Below are 15073 nucleotides of genomic sequence, written 5' to 3'. Positions count from 1 at the left end.
CAGGGGGGGACACAGGATGGTGATTCAGGATAAAATAGCTGGAGAGACACACAACCTGTGTGCTACTCCATGTCCACCGAAGCCATGCCCGGCCGTGTCTGTATTTGAATTAGTTTGTAATAACTGCTTACTGTGTAAACCGTAGCCATGTAACTATATATATACCGTACATTGTGATATATTGAATACATATCCTTTTAATAACAAATATATACATAAATGAGCTTTAGAACTCAGATAATGTGTGGGTGTATTGTTTTCTCTTATGGGATGTAGTGTTTTGCGATGTATAGCGCACATTCATAGCACATGGTGATAAGATGCGCAGGCATCGATAGTATATAATAGAGCTGGCATTTTAAATATTTGTTAGAAAGTAATTTGACTTGAACAGCACACAAACGAGTGGTCCAATCGCACAGCGTTTAGATACTTGCTATCTATCCGCCCTACGATCACTGGAGTCGAATTCACAAGCTGCGCTCCACAGCTGGAGCGTAACACAAAAACCTTAAACTTCAATTACTTCACAATCTATACTCTATCACGCTCCTGTGCAAGTTTCCTCACTACTTGCGTATTTGTCTTATAACGTAAGGTAGCTGGCCTCACACCACTGAGCCTCTGCTAACTCAATGTCTCCACGGGATCCCGACTTCCGGGGTTCAATACGTTCACTCCTACTTTCTGCTCACACAAATACACAGTGTTTTTCTGTACAGAAAAATATCACACCCTGTGACTGATAGCCGGTCCCAGAGTTAGTACAGTTTAAACAAACTATTATAATATTCTGCTTTTTAAAATTGAATAGTTATGTGCTATAGTATGAATGTATTCTATCCCGCCTTAAATTGAACTGCTATTGTGCGGTTATAACATGCGCTTGCAACTCTATGCAACCTTGCGTAAACACGCGACCGTGCATGTCCCTACGCCACGTGCGTGCTCCTGTACGCTGTCGTTGCGTACCATACCACGTGTACAAATGTCAACTCAATAAACCACACTATTGATAAATGTGAGCAACAAAACAACTATTATTGCTCACTAACACAACACATAATTGTTCCGTACACTCGCCGGAACTCACCCACACAGGCAAACCTCTTTTGAATGTATACCTAAACGTTTAGGCCAGAACGGTGTTTCGTGTTTTTATAATTACTCCCTTAACACACTATTTCAAATATATATATATATATTTAACAAGTATAATTCTGCACTCGCATCAGAATTTTAAGACAACGGTGGGGTGCTCCTAGTGGAAATCTCCATAAAATGGTAGACCCACAATATTTAGGCAGAAGTCCAGCAATGTGGAGGTGCACTCATCCAATCAAATAATTTCTCGCAAGTTCATTTTTTTCACAGTAACTTTATTGTAGTCGAGATTAGGCTTATTTAGTCGACGTTTCGATCCTCAGTTTGGGATCTTTATCAAGATAAGCTTCCAATTTATACACAATATTTTGAGAGCATCATATATTGATTACTGAAAAAACAAAGAATAGAAAAAATAAAAATACATACAATAAAAAAACAAAATACAATAAAACCTCAGTAGACCACCACGCCCATCGCGTTGTCCCTCTGCAGACGCCGCTGGCCACGCTGCTCCGGCTTACTGTCTGGCGTCCCGGCGCACATCCTGTGATGCGGTACGGCCGTCTTGGTTGCCAGGCGGGTGGTCATGACGACTCTGTAAACAATCTGACTGCGGGTTAGCATGAAGAAAACCATATCTTGTAACGAACATATCGTGTAAAAAACAGTGCAATCAACGTTACATATTCAATCTCTATCACACTTGATTAAAGTGAACAGCCTAAAACATTTCAGTATGTGACTAATAAGTATAAAACATACAAGTATAAATAGAAAACCATGGAATACTTGCTTTCTTTACTATAAAAACGAAATCTGTGCAAGGGTTCTAAAATATATTGTTTATGTTATTTCTGTGACCATAAACTCTTAATTGCTTCTGACTGGTGATCACCTCATGCTCTGCCATATTATATCAGAGCCCATTAGCAAAATTTGATCCTGCCACCTCCACAAAATATAATGAAACTATGACCTCTCCATACTCAATCGTCGCCTTTTTTATAGCTTTGATCATAATCTCCTTATTTAATGATGCTTTACATCTAAGCTCCTATATCTACCCTTTCAATTCTGTTTATACCTGGCCACTTATTTGGTCTAGTGCTTAATTATCTATGCAGGGTTTGAACAATTGCTCCCTCAAAAAACAGTGATTTAACCAAACTTTTTCTTACCCTCCTCTATCTTTAGAGGATCACTATAGGAAGTTTATCAACCCCAAATTATCATTAAAACCCCCTGGTCTGAGCAGGGGCGTCAGAACGTTTTTAGGTTGGGGGGGGCAAGATATAGTCTCATTTTGGCGCCCCTAAATTGCTGAATCGCTAAAGGCCAGATCCACCTGAAATACATTGAGAAGGCCACATCCACACTAAGGGGGTCATTCAGATCTGATCGCTGCTGTATGTTTTCACACAGTGGGCAATCAGGTATTAACGGCGCAGTGGCGTTGGACAGCAACAAAGGGTGTCGCTGGTCAGCGAGGGGATGATGCGAAAAATCCGTTGGCACGGGCGTTCGCAAGGTGATTGACAGGAAATGGACGTTTGTGCGTGGAAACTGACCGTTTACTGGGAGTGTCCGGAAAACCGTAGGTGTGCCCAAGCGTTTTCAGGGAGGGTGTCTGGTGTCAGCTCCGGCCCGATCAGCCTGATGTGATCGCACTGTAGGAGTAAGTCCTAGGCTGCGCAGAGACTGCACAAAGTGGATTTTAGTGGATTTTAGCAGCTCGGCGTACACATGCAGTCGAACACTTGCACGGCAAATATACACTTCCCTTGGAGGTGGCGATTATTTGAACACAGAACAGCAAAATAAGCAGCTCAGCTCTCCCATTCCACTCTAGTTTCCCACCATGTGCCCCATGTAGCAGGGAGAGTAGGTCAAGCCCTAGCAGTGACCAGTGCAGTGCTGGTGTCATGGTGACTGATAGTAGTGGCCATGGGAGTTACAGGGAAGGTGAAGGCAGGGATGCTGAAGGGGAGTTACAGGGAGGGTGAGGGCTGGGATGCTGACGGAGTAGAAGGAGTGTGAGGAGCTGAGGACGCTGACGGGGCGTTACATGGCGGGTGAGACAGGGACACTGATGGGGAGTTACATGGCGGGTGAGGGCAGGGACATAGACGGGTAGTTACAGGGAGGGCGAGGGCAGAGGCACCGAGGGTGGACTTACAGGGAGTGAGGGAAGGGGCATATAAAAATAGCTTTATTAGAACAAATAAAATACTCTAAATCCAAGTGTGGATTAAACATTCACATACAGATTATAACAACATACGGAGAGCCACTACCCCCCCCCCCCCCCCCCGACTGCTGATTACCATATATTTGGAGTGTAAGTAGCGCCTCCTCTTTTCTTTAGGAAAAAGCAACAGCCTGTCACACGTGGGATTCTGTCTGTGTGCTACGGCTATCCCTTTGATTTAGAGCAGCCCACTGGGGAGGCGGAGCTCGGGACTCGGAGAGTACCTAGAGCTGCCTGAGATAGTGTGGTCTTCCTGGGCGGGTGAGCGGCACATCTCTTCATGCCGCTATCGCCACTGCTGCTCTGCCTGTGGTAAGTGAGACAGGCTCTGGCAGCAGCGGCAGCAACAGGCAGGACTGTGCGGCTCCCTCAGTAAGGAGGCAGAGAGGGGGGAGCCGCTTTTCATGCTGCCGACGCAGCTGCTGCCTCTCAGAGTGACAATCGCTGGCAGCCGGCAGCAACAGCAGCATTTCTCAGCAAGGAGGTGTGACAGGGAGATAGAAAGTGTCGGAAATAGTGGCTTACAAAAAGACATTGGGTGACAGAAAAATAGTGGGTGACATGGTGAGGGAGACAGGGAGATACTAGGTATGGAGACACTTGGTGACAGGTAGAGAGGGTGACAGGGAGAGAGAGCTACAGGGAGATAATGGGTGACATGGTGAGGGTGACCGGGGGATAGTGGGTGACAGGGGCGATAGTGGGTGACATGGTGAGGATGACAAGGGGATAGTGGGTGACATGGTGAGGGTGACAGGTGGATAGTGGGTGACATGGTGAGGGTGACAGGTGGATAGTGGTGACATAGTGAGGGTGGCAGGTGGATAGTGGGTGACAGAGGGATAGTGGGTGACATGGTGAGGGTGACAGGGGGATAGTGGGTGACATGGTGAGGGTGACAGGTGGATAGTGGGTGACAGTGAGGGTGACAGTTGGATAGTGGGTGACATGGTGAGGGTGACAAGGGGATAATGGGTGACATGGTGAGGGTGAGAGGTGGATAGTGGGTGACATGCTGAGGGTGACAGGGGGATAGTGTGTGACATGGTGAGGGTGACGGGGGATAGTGGGTGACATGGTGAGGGTGACGGGGGGATAGTGGGTGACATGAGGATGACGGTGGGATAGTGGGTGACATGGTGAGGGTGATGGGGGATAGTGGGTGACAGGGAGGGTGACAGGTGGATAGTGGGTGACAGTGAGGGTGACAGGTGGATAGTGGGTGACATGGTGAGGGTGACGGGGGGATAGTGGGTGACAGTGAGGGTGACAGGAGGATAGTGGGTGACATGGTGAGGGTGATGGGGGGATAGTGGGTGACAGTGAGGGTGACAGGTGGGTAGTGGGTGACATGGTGATTGTGACAGGGGGATAGTGGGTGACAGGGGGATAGTGGGTGACATGGTGAGGGTGAGAGGTGGATAGTGGGTGACATGGTGAGGGTGACAGGGGGATAGTGGGTGACATGGTAAGGGTGACAAGGGGATAGTGGGTGACAGGGGGATAGTGGGTGACATGGTGAGGGTGAGAGGTGGATAGTGGGTGACATGGTGAGAGATGGATAGTGGGTGACAGTGAAGGTGACAGAGGGATAGTGGGTGACATGGTGAGTGTGACAGGGGGATAGTGGGTGACGGGGATAGTGGGTGACATGGTGAGGGTGAGAGGTGGATAGTGGGTGACATGGTGAGGGTGACAGGGGGATAGTGGGTGACATGGTAAGGGTGACAAGGGAATAGTGGATGACATGGTGAGGGTGACAGAGGGATAGTGGGTGACATGGTGAGGGTGAGAGGTGGATAGTGGGTGACAGTGAAGGTGACAGAGGGATAGTGGGTGACAGGGGGATAGTGGGTGACATGGTGAGGGTAAGAGATGTATAGTGGGTGACATGCTGAGGGTGACAGGGGAATAGTGGGTGACATGGTGAGGGTGAGAGGTGGATAGTGGGTGACATGGTGAGGGTGACAGTGGGTGACATGGTGAGGGTGATGGGGATAGTGGGTGACATGGTGAGGGTGACGGGGGATAGTGGGTGACATGAGGGTGACGGGAGGATAGTGGGTGACATGGTGAGGGTGACGGCGGGATAGTGGGTGACATGGTGAGGGTGACAGGTGGATAGTGGGTGAGAGGTGGATAGTGGGTGACATGGTGAGGGTGACGGGTATAGTGGGTGACAGGGGGATAGTGGGTGACATTATGAGGGTGAAAGGTGGATAGTGGGTGACATGCTGAGGGTGACAGGAGAATAGTGGGTGACATGCTGAGGGTGACAGGGGAATAGTGGGTGACATGGTGATGGTGAGAGGTGGATAGTAGGTGACATGTTGAGGGTGACAGGGGGATAGTTGGTGACATGGTGAGGGTGATGGGGGGATAGTGGGTGACATAGTGAGGGTGACGGGGATAGTGGGTGACATGAGTGTGACGGGGATAGTGGGTGACATGGTGAGGGTGACGGGGGGATAGTGGGTGACATGGTGAGGGTGACGGGGGGATAGTGGGTGACATGGTGAGGGTGATGGGGGGATAGTGGGTGACATGGTGAGGGTGAAGGGGATAGTGGGTGACATGAGGGTGACGGGGGATAGTGGGTGACATGATGAGGGTGACGGGGGGATAGTGGGTGACATGGTGAGGGTGACGGGGGGATAGTGGGTGACATGGTGAGGGTGACAGGTGGATAGTGGGTGACATGGTGAGGGTGACGGGGGGATAGTGGGTGACATGGTGAGGGTGATGGGGGAATAGTGGGTGACATGGTGAGGGTGAAGGGGATAGTGGGTGACATGAGGGTGACGGGGGATAGTGGGTGACATGGTAAGGGTGACGGGGGATAGTGGGTGACATGGTGAGGGTGACGGGGGGATAGTGGGTGACATGGTGAGGGTGACAGGTGGATAGTGGGTGACATGGGGAGGGTGACAGGGGGATAGTGAATGATAGGGCACAGCCAGCCTCCTAAACCCCCCCACACACACACTGCACGGTGACAGGGGCAGGGGATGCCTCCCAGCAGCACTGACAGCCTCCTCCCCCACCCCCCCTTTCACAGAGCACAGAGGATGCCTCCAGTGGCACAGCCAGCCTCCTCTACCCCTAGTCACAGGGGATGCTTCCAGCGGCGACTAAGGCAGCTTCCTCCCCCTCCCCCGCTGTCACAGGGGATGATGCCTCCAGCCGTCTCTTCCTTCCCTCTCTCCCCCACGCTGTCCCCGGGGATACCTCCAGCCGCACAGTCCACAGCCAGCCTCCTCACCCTCTCCGTTCCCGCTCACCTGTCCGGCTACAGGCTGCATCCATCGCGCGCGGAGAGATCCCCTCCTCCCTCAAGCTGACGGCCGGGATGCTCGCACCTCGCAGAGCAGAGCTCAAGGAGGCGGAGCTCCTCTGGCTGCAGGGATGCTGCTGCTGCTGTGTGACTAGCAGCGCAGCGGCAGCTATAACAAACAAAAAATGCCTGAAAATGACGGGGGAGGGGTCCGCACTGGGCGCGGGACGTTCACTACACGGAGCGGAGTATGTAATGTGCGGTCTTTCACCTGACCGCACATCGCTCCTCCTCTACCCTGATCGGCGCCTCTCTATGTTTGGGGGGGGCGAGCTGCCCCCTTGCCCCCCCAGTTCCGACGCCTCTGGGTCTGAGGGTGTTCAATGTGTGGATCCATCTGGACTCCAGCTGTAACAGTTGTTTTCCCCCTCTGTGATTCCGGGACGTGATCTATGATCCGATGTTTTAGAGTGGCCATGGTGTGTTTGGCTTCCAGGAAATGGCGGGCCACTGGCTGATCGCCCTTTCCCGTCAGAAGTGCATTTCTGATGGCCTGCCTGTGTTGGGCCATCCTAATTTTAAATTGGCACTCTGTCTTTCCTACATAAAGCCTGCCACATGGGCAAATTATCACATAGACCACAAATTTTGTGGTGCAAGTGAGGGGCCACCTAATGGGGAATTTCTTACCCGAATAGGGGTGTGAAATAAAGTCAGCAGGTGACACATGCGAACACGTTGTACACCCGGTACACTTAAAGCAACCGTTCTTTCTTGTCATGAAATTTTTGGGGGTGTTTTTGAACTTGGCCATGTCAGTTTTTACTAAAATACTCTTAAGACTTCTCCCTCTTGCATAGCTTGGTAAAATGCGTTTGTGTTTGAACATTTGTAATTCAGGATCTGTGGAAACAAATCGGACACGACTTCATGCTTTTTTTCATGGATTCGCTTTTCACATCAAACTCGCTAACCCATGGGATTACATTGGTCATGTCCTTCCCAGTGCGGGGCCTGAGCAAATCCACCCGTTTGTGGCCTAGTGCTTTTTTCCTGGCTGTCCGTAACAATTTCTGTGGGTAACCTCTCTCACTTAGTCTCAGTTCCATTTCGTCTAATTGTCGGATCAGTACCTGTTCTTCATCACAGGTCCTACACACTCTCAAGAGTTGTGAGTATGGTAGTCCTGTGATGGTGGCTGCGGGGTGGAAGCTGTCGTATCTAAGTACCATATTTCGGTCTGTTGGCTTTTTATAAAGACTGGTGTGAACTATCCCCTCCCTTAGTCTAATGCAGATGTCCAGGAAGCAGATCTCATCTTTGTTGTGATTCATAGTAAACTTAACGGGACTATTAGATGAATTGTGTTCATCTATTAATTCCTCCAAATCCTGTATTGCCCTCCGCCAGAATATCAATAGGTCGTCTATGTATCTATAGTACAAAAACGACCTCCGGGCTGTCTCCGGCCTCGCAAAAAACAACGTACGCTCGATCTCCCACATGACTGCATTGGCGAACGAGGGTGCCACTGAGGAACCCATGGCACACCCCATTCGCTGCCTGTAGAATTTGTTGTCAAACATGAAGAAGTTGTGCGTAAGAGTGTACTCTAACAATTCCAAGAAAAAATCTATGTCAGGTCCCGCATAGGCCACATTGCCCATGACGAGCTGTCTAACAGCCTGCAAACCCATTTTGTGGGGTAAGCACGTGTAGAGGCTCATCACGTCAATCGTGGCCAAGGTGGTATCAGGCGGAACGACCCCCAAAGACAAAAACTTGTGTAACAAGGTACTTGAGTCTTTAAGATGGGTGAATGTGCCTTGTATACACGGTTGTAAGTATGTGTCCAGATATATATATATATATATAGCAAATAATGTATCCGATTTCACACAGATCTATAATGACTGTAATAACCTATGGCAACGATATGTGAGAATGTATGCAAAGTATCTGTACGCTTTGTGTATGCTTTTGCGCCAAAAATTACACACAGATAATAAATGGCTTTTTTCCTGTTTGTCCCTCGGGTTACACCAGCACCTCTAAGACTATACAGCATAGACTTGGTCTAACAACACAAGATAGTTTTGAACACAATGCAAGGTTACATGCGTCTCCACCCTTTGTTGCTAGAATAAAGACTGTGTGGCACTGCAAGTCTATAAGTATGTGGTGAACCGGACAGAGCCCCCAATTGTTAAGTTCGTTTAACTTACAGGAAGAAAAGCAATACCTTAAATAAACAAATGTTCAGGCCACTGCGACCATTAAGCATGTGTGTGAAACCCCTATCAAATTCATACACGTTGCGTAAGCACACCATAACGCTGTAAGCACAAAGTAGCTACACGTGCAGCAGAATACACTTTATAACCCCTAACAGGAAAGGAAATGCGACACCAATTCTATATGTAATGTTGTGGTCCAACGCAGCAACAAATATTTACTTAAAAGGGAGTACAACAGAAATACAATAACACAAGAGAAAAAGCTACAACCAATGGATACATACGTTCGTTCGCCTGCACCACCCGGTTCCGGTCCTCAGTCAATCTGGAAAGATGACCTTCAGAGAATTAACCTGAGACCGGCCAGGAGGCTTGGCTTTTATACAATAGTCCAAAGCATGAAACAAAGGAAACTGTAATCTCTTCATCCATAGGTCAAAGGGCTGATCATTTACAGTACATGAGGGGTCATAGGTCGGTTTGAATAGGTGGGCGATGCCTGGTCCAGGTGCACTTGCAGATGTCCTCCACTGGGTTCCCGCCGAATATCAAGAGTACAGTAAATACAGTATAATATTAATATTGTACTCCTGCGCATATCTATGCGCAGGAGCGTGCTACATTCTGCAAACTGCAATCGGAATATTGCCCTTGAAATACTGTACAGCTGGATACCAAACACCACCTCCTAACCTAATTCTGTCCCCTCATATCCTATAAAGTTGAATCCCTCTGTTGTTATACTTCCAAAGTAAATGTAACTTGCTGGTGTGGTGCGTGTAGGATATGTGTAAATTATGCACTATGTGAATTAAATATCAGATATCTTTGTGGCTTTTCCATGCGAATGCGTATGCTATTGTATTTACTCATACCACGCGCTAATACGCAGGACTTTGTGAGCCAATATACGTAACGTGTGAGTATGTGCACGCACGGCAGAACAAGCACACGCACCATGGCCACTCTGTGTGGTGTTTGCACGTGGTGCTTGTGGGTCTAATATTTTCGACTTCGACAAGGGTTTCTTGCCCGCCTCAGTGCGTTGACGTGTCTGCAGGTTTTTCTTTTCGAAAAGTTTTACCTTTTCAGCTGTTGCTGTTTGTTACCAGCCATTGCTGGTTGTTTTAGGTTATTTGTGTTCTGGTGTAGGAATCTCACCACTCATTGTTGTTATGCTCCTTCTCTCAAGTATGTCCATTCTCCTTCGGGCACAGTTTTACCTATACTGACTGTAGGAGGGAGCATAGAGGGGAGGAACCAGCACACCCAGTTGAAGGAATTTAAAGTGCACCAGCTCCTGTGGACCCCATTGTATTAAGTGAACCCCAGTATCCCTTATGGACTATGAGAAAAGGATTTACCGGTAGGTATTAAAATCCTATTAACTCATGCCCCAGGGTGTGAGCCCACGCCGGCAGTATGCCGCCACCCCTAACAGATGCTGAAGGTCCGGTGAGTACAAACACCGGGGTCCCGGTTAACGGGTCCCCGGTGAACATAGCGGCATGAAGGGGCTGTGCTGCCCGCTGCATACCCATACTGGCGATACTTTTTTTTTTTTTAAGCGTTGCAAACTCTTTTTACACATTTATGGAGTCAAGCCAGTATAAATAAAATAGAGGGACCGTGCGCCATGGGTTCGCGGGGCTTCTCTGAGAGCGGGACCAGAAGCAAAAGGCGCCATTACCTGTTGCTGCTGAGTACAGGCTGCATGCAGAGACTGCTCCTCCGTAGAAACCACTGAATCACCAATTTTACTAGTACCAAGGGGTTATAGAGAAGGGGGGAGCATATAGTCAGCAGTTATACTGCAGTAAGGTAAATGATAGATAGATCTATCTATGTGTGTGTGTGTGTATATGTATGTGTATATATCTATGTATCTATCTCAAAGAATAGGGGTATAAGCGACCATGTGGTGTTTTTAAAAAAATATAATAATAATAATAATAATAATAATAACTCTATGAAGGATGGTAAAGGAACACTGGAGAGTAGTGGTGGTATTAATTACCTAGATATGCAAGTGGAGGCGGAACCACTATTTTTAGTAAAAGTATAACAGTATTTTTATTCTACAAACACATTCACAATATGTTAAAAAATGCATAAAAACAGATAATGGGGGAACGTGGCTTAGCTGCTGAGCTGGACGGACGCAGCATGAGGTAGCTCTCGGTCTCCTGTACTCAATGGTACCCCTCAAGACTGTGATTTTGCTTCCATCTGCCCCTATTCCTCTTCTGGGAGCACAGTACTACACCGCAGGAGGTTTGCAGAGTCGGGGGATACGCTAGTCGTGTGTTCCTGCGGGTTGCGGCCTTACCTTCCGGTTGAAGCCGGGGACTCGGGTCTCCCTCCGCAGCATGTCCGGACCCAGAGCAGAGGAGCACTGAACCCGCAGTGGGACGCAGCAAGCACAGGATCACCAGGTGATTCCCACAGGAGTGTATTTGTTTAAAAATGCTCATACCTAAAAAAGAAAACTGTTAGTTATAATGAATACAGCTCTTTTGGGTGCTATGTGGAGGTATTTGGTTGGTTTTTTTAATTGCTGGGGGTTCCGTATTGGTGATCCAGGTTTTACTGGCCAGTGATTAGCTGTCCCTAGCTCTCCCTACCTTCTGTGAGCCGCCAATCGCGGCTCACTAGTGGCGTCCCGGCTCTGGTTCCCTCCTGCAATGAGTTGCGGTGTCCGTTCGTTTTGGGATCGGCACTTGGTGATTACGTCAGATCCCGCTTCCGCTTCTCCTGCCTCCGTCTCTCTCCAACGCGTTTCGGGCTTCCCGCCCTTTGTCAAGGATTGAGATTGGGTCAAAGTACTTGCTATTTATTGCTAATAAACTTTATTGTTCTCTAATTAAAAACAGGAAGTGGTCATACGGGAAGTTGCTATTCCGGCGGAAACCACATGCTCCATGTTATCCTATTCTATAGGTTATTCATATTTTAAACAAAAATATAGGTATGGCATTTCAGTTGATAAAAAATAAATAAAAGTTTAACATTAGTATCAATTATAAGAATTTTGTATTAATCCTAAAAGTTAATTTAAATGGTGTTTGCATATATTAAAATAAAAAACAAGTTTTAAGTTTATATAGGTATCACTTGTTATGTCACTAAAAAATAATTAATATCTATTTCTAAATTTAAGCCCTGTGGTTGCATCGTTTGCATTAAGAAAATCCATTTTGTTTCCTTTCTTCTTAAGTCCAAACATATATCTCTTCCTCTCCAGTTATTCCAGATTTTTTGTATCCCCATAAATTTCAACGTGGAGGGATTTTGTTGGTGATGGGCTTTGTAGTGCTTGGAAACACTATGGGTTTCCAAACCTCTTTGTATATTATATAAGTGTTTGGAAATCATAATTTTCAATTTTCTTTTAGTTTGTCCGATATATTGATATCCGCAGGGGCACTCTAATAAATAGATCACTCCTTCAGTGTCGCAAGAGATCTTCTCTTTCACTGTGTATGTCTTGTTTGTCATATTTGATTTAAACTCTATAATTGGTTTAGTAGATTTATTTCCCATATTTTTGCAGGCTTTACAGTTCAAGCAGTAATAATGTCCTTTGTTTTCTGTCCTGTGAGGGAATTCGTCTTGTAGATGACTTGTAACTAGATGTTGCTTTGTTTTTAGCTTTTTTATATATGATTTGAGGTTTCTCTTTTATGTAGGGTACCAGTTGTTTGTCTAGAAGTAAAATTGGCCAGTGTTTTTGTAGAATACTTTCCAATTGGTAATACTGACTATTAAATTGAGTAATGAACGCTGTACTGTAATTGTTCTCTCTAGGTTTATGTTTATATTGTAGCATGACCTTTCTGTCCATGGTTGTAACTTTTTCTATTTCTCGGTTTAGTTCTCCTTTATCATATCCTTTCTCCACGAATTGATCCCTCATATTGGTACTTTGCTGAAGAAATGTATCTTTCTGTGTACAATTTCTTTTAAGGCGTCGGAATTGACCTCCTGGAATGTTTCGAAGCCAGCTCTTGTGATGATTACTGGTCCTATCCAGCATGGTATTTCCGCTGACTTCTTTAATATGGTTCTTTGTTATAATTTTATTTTCGTGGATATGGATTTCCAGATCTAAGTATGTTACCATCTGTTTACTGTATGTAAATGTAAATTCCAGGCCATATTCATATATACCAGACATTTTTGAAGTGTTTGTTCGGGACCATTCCAGATAATTAACAGATCGTCAATATATCTTTTCCATATGACTATGTGTTGTCCATATGGATTTGCATTCCAAATTTTTTCCTCCTCCCACCTAGCCACAAATAGATTAGCGTAGCTAGGTGCGAAGGAGGAACCCATAGCAGTTCCCTTAGTTTGATTATAGAATACATCCTGATCCCAAAAATAATTTGTGTTCAGAATATACTGTATGCAACTAATGAGAAAGTTGATTTGTGCATTTGGTAGTTGTGTTCCATTAGAGAGAAAGAATCTACTTGCATCGCACCCGATGTCGTGGGCTATGCACGTATATAAAGAACGGACGTCACAAGTGCATAGGATGTAGTCATCCTGCCACTTAACTTCATCTAATATTTGTAGCACATGTATCGTGTCCTTTAAATAGCTCTTTTGTTCTTGAACAACATCTTTCAGGAAGAAGTCCACATGTTTGGATAAATTTGATGACAATGATCCTATTCCCGAAACAATCGGGCGCCCTGGTGGAATGGTTGGGTTTTTGTGCAGCTTAGGGAGTTGGTAGAATGTCAGAATCTTTGAATATTTAATATATAGAAAATCTTTCTCCTTCTCTGTTAGAATCCCGACATTCATTCCTTCTTCCAGGAGTTCTTCCAGTTCTCTCTGGTATCTTGCTGTTGGATCTTCTTGGAGGACTTTATAGGTGCTTTCATCTGACAAAAGATTGTTGACCTCTTGTTGGTATTGTTCTCTATTTAGTATGACCAACCCTCCTCCTTTGTCCGCCGGTTTCAGGACTATTGATTTGTCCCCTTTAAGCTCTTTTAGCGCTTGGCTTTCTTCCTTTGTGAGGTTGTATTTCTTTTTTGTCTTTGCTGTTATATCATTAATGTCCTTCTCTACTAATTTTTGGAATGTTTCTATGTGTGGACCTTTTAAGTGAGAGTGAAAGAATGTGGATGGGGGTTTAAATTGACTGTGTTGATATGTATCTGTTGTTCCGGTTGAGGATACTGACTCTATTTTGTTAGAGAAAAATTTCCTAATGCATAATTTGCATACAAACTTATGGACATCTATGAATATGTCAAAATTATCGGCATTGGAATGCGGTGAGTACTTCAACCCTTTTCGTAATAGGGAAATTTGATCAATTGAGAGTTCTTTATTACTCAAGTTGTATATTCCATCTTCTTTTTTACTTTTGTTCTTTTCTTGTCTTACTTCTTTTTTTCTAATCTTTTTCCCTCCCCTGACCCCCCTTCTCCTGGTGATAGGGCCATCCTCTTTGTTCGTTGTTTCCATGCGTTCCCCTAAAAAATTGTTCAGATCATCTTCTTCATCCTCTTCTACGAGTGACCTTTTTCCATACTTAATATTAGGGGTACTGTCTTTTCTTGTTGTCTCAATATTTTTCTTTTTCATCCACTAGGGGTCACTGGAGTACTCTTGGGATATGGACGGCTTCCACAGGAAGTAGGCACTGAATAAATTAATTTTGAAACTACACCTCCCCTCCATATCCCTGAGTACCTCAGTGTTTTTTCTGTGCTCGACACAGTTAGAAGGCTTGTGGAGTTTGTCCACGTTTCATTGGAATTTTTTTTCTAAGTTTTTTTTTCTTTTTTCAACGATTTACCACATCCCTTTCCCCCTTCCAATAGGCGTGGGTCCGGGATAGTGAAGGCTGCTATAGCAGCAGTGAGTGTCGGACCTCTCTAAAAAAGAGCTCCCTCACTACCACGTGCAGGACTAAAACCTTCAGTAAAGGCTGGACGGAACTTACAGAGAAGCCCCGTCATAGCCCTCACCACAGGGTCCAGGTATGTTGAACGGGGCGGTCAGCTCACGCTGCTGCCCCGCTGTGTGGGATACTGTGTGTGTGGCCGCCCGCCGCTGCCTTCAGCCGCCCGCCGCCGCTTCCAGCGCCGCTGTTTAAGCTGTCTCCCCCGCCGCTCTGAGCCGCGTCGGCCATGTGGTTTTATGCATAGGCCGCTCCACGGCTCTATGCAGCGCGCTCCC

This window comes from Pseudophryne corroboree, chromosome 11, assembly GCF_028390025.1.
Source record: "Pseudophryne corroboree isolate aPseCor3 chromosome 11, aPseCor3.hap2, whole genome shotgun sequence".
NCBI lineage: Eukaryota > Metazoa > Chordata > Amphibia > Anura > Myobatrachidae > Pseudophryne > Pseudophryne corroboree.
The sequence above is the reverse complement of the archived record's forward strand: the minus strand, read 5'-3'. Positions refer to the sequence as shown.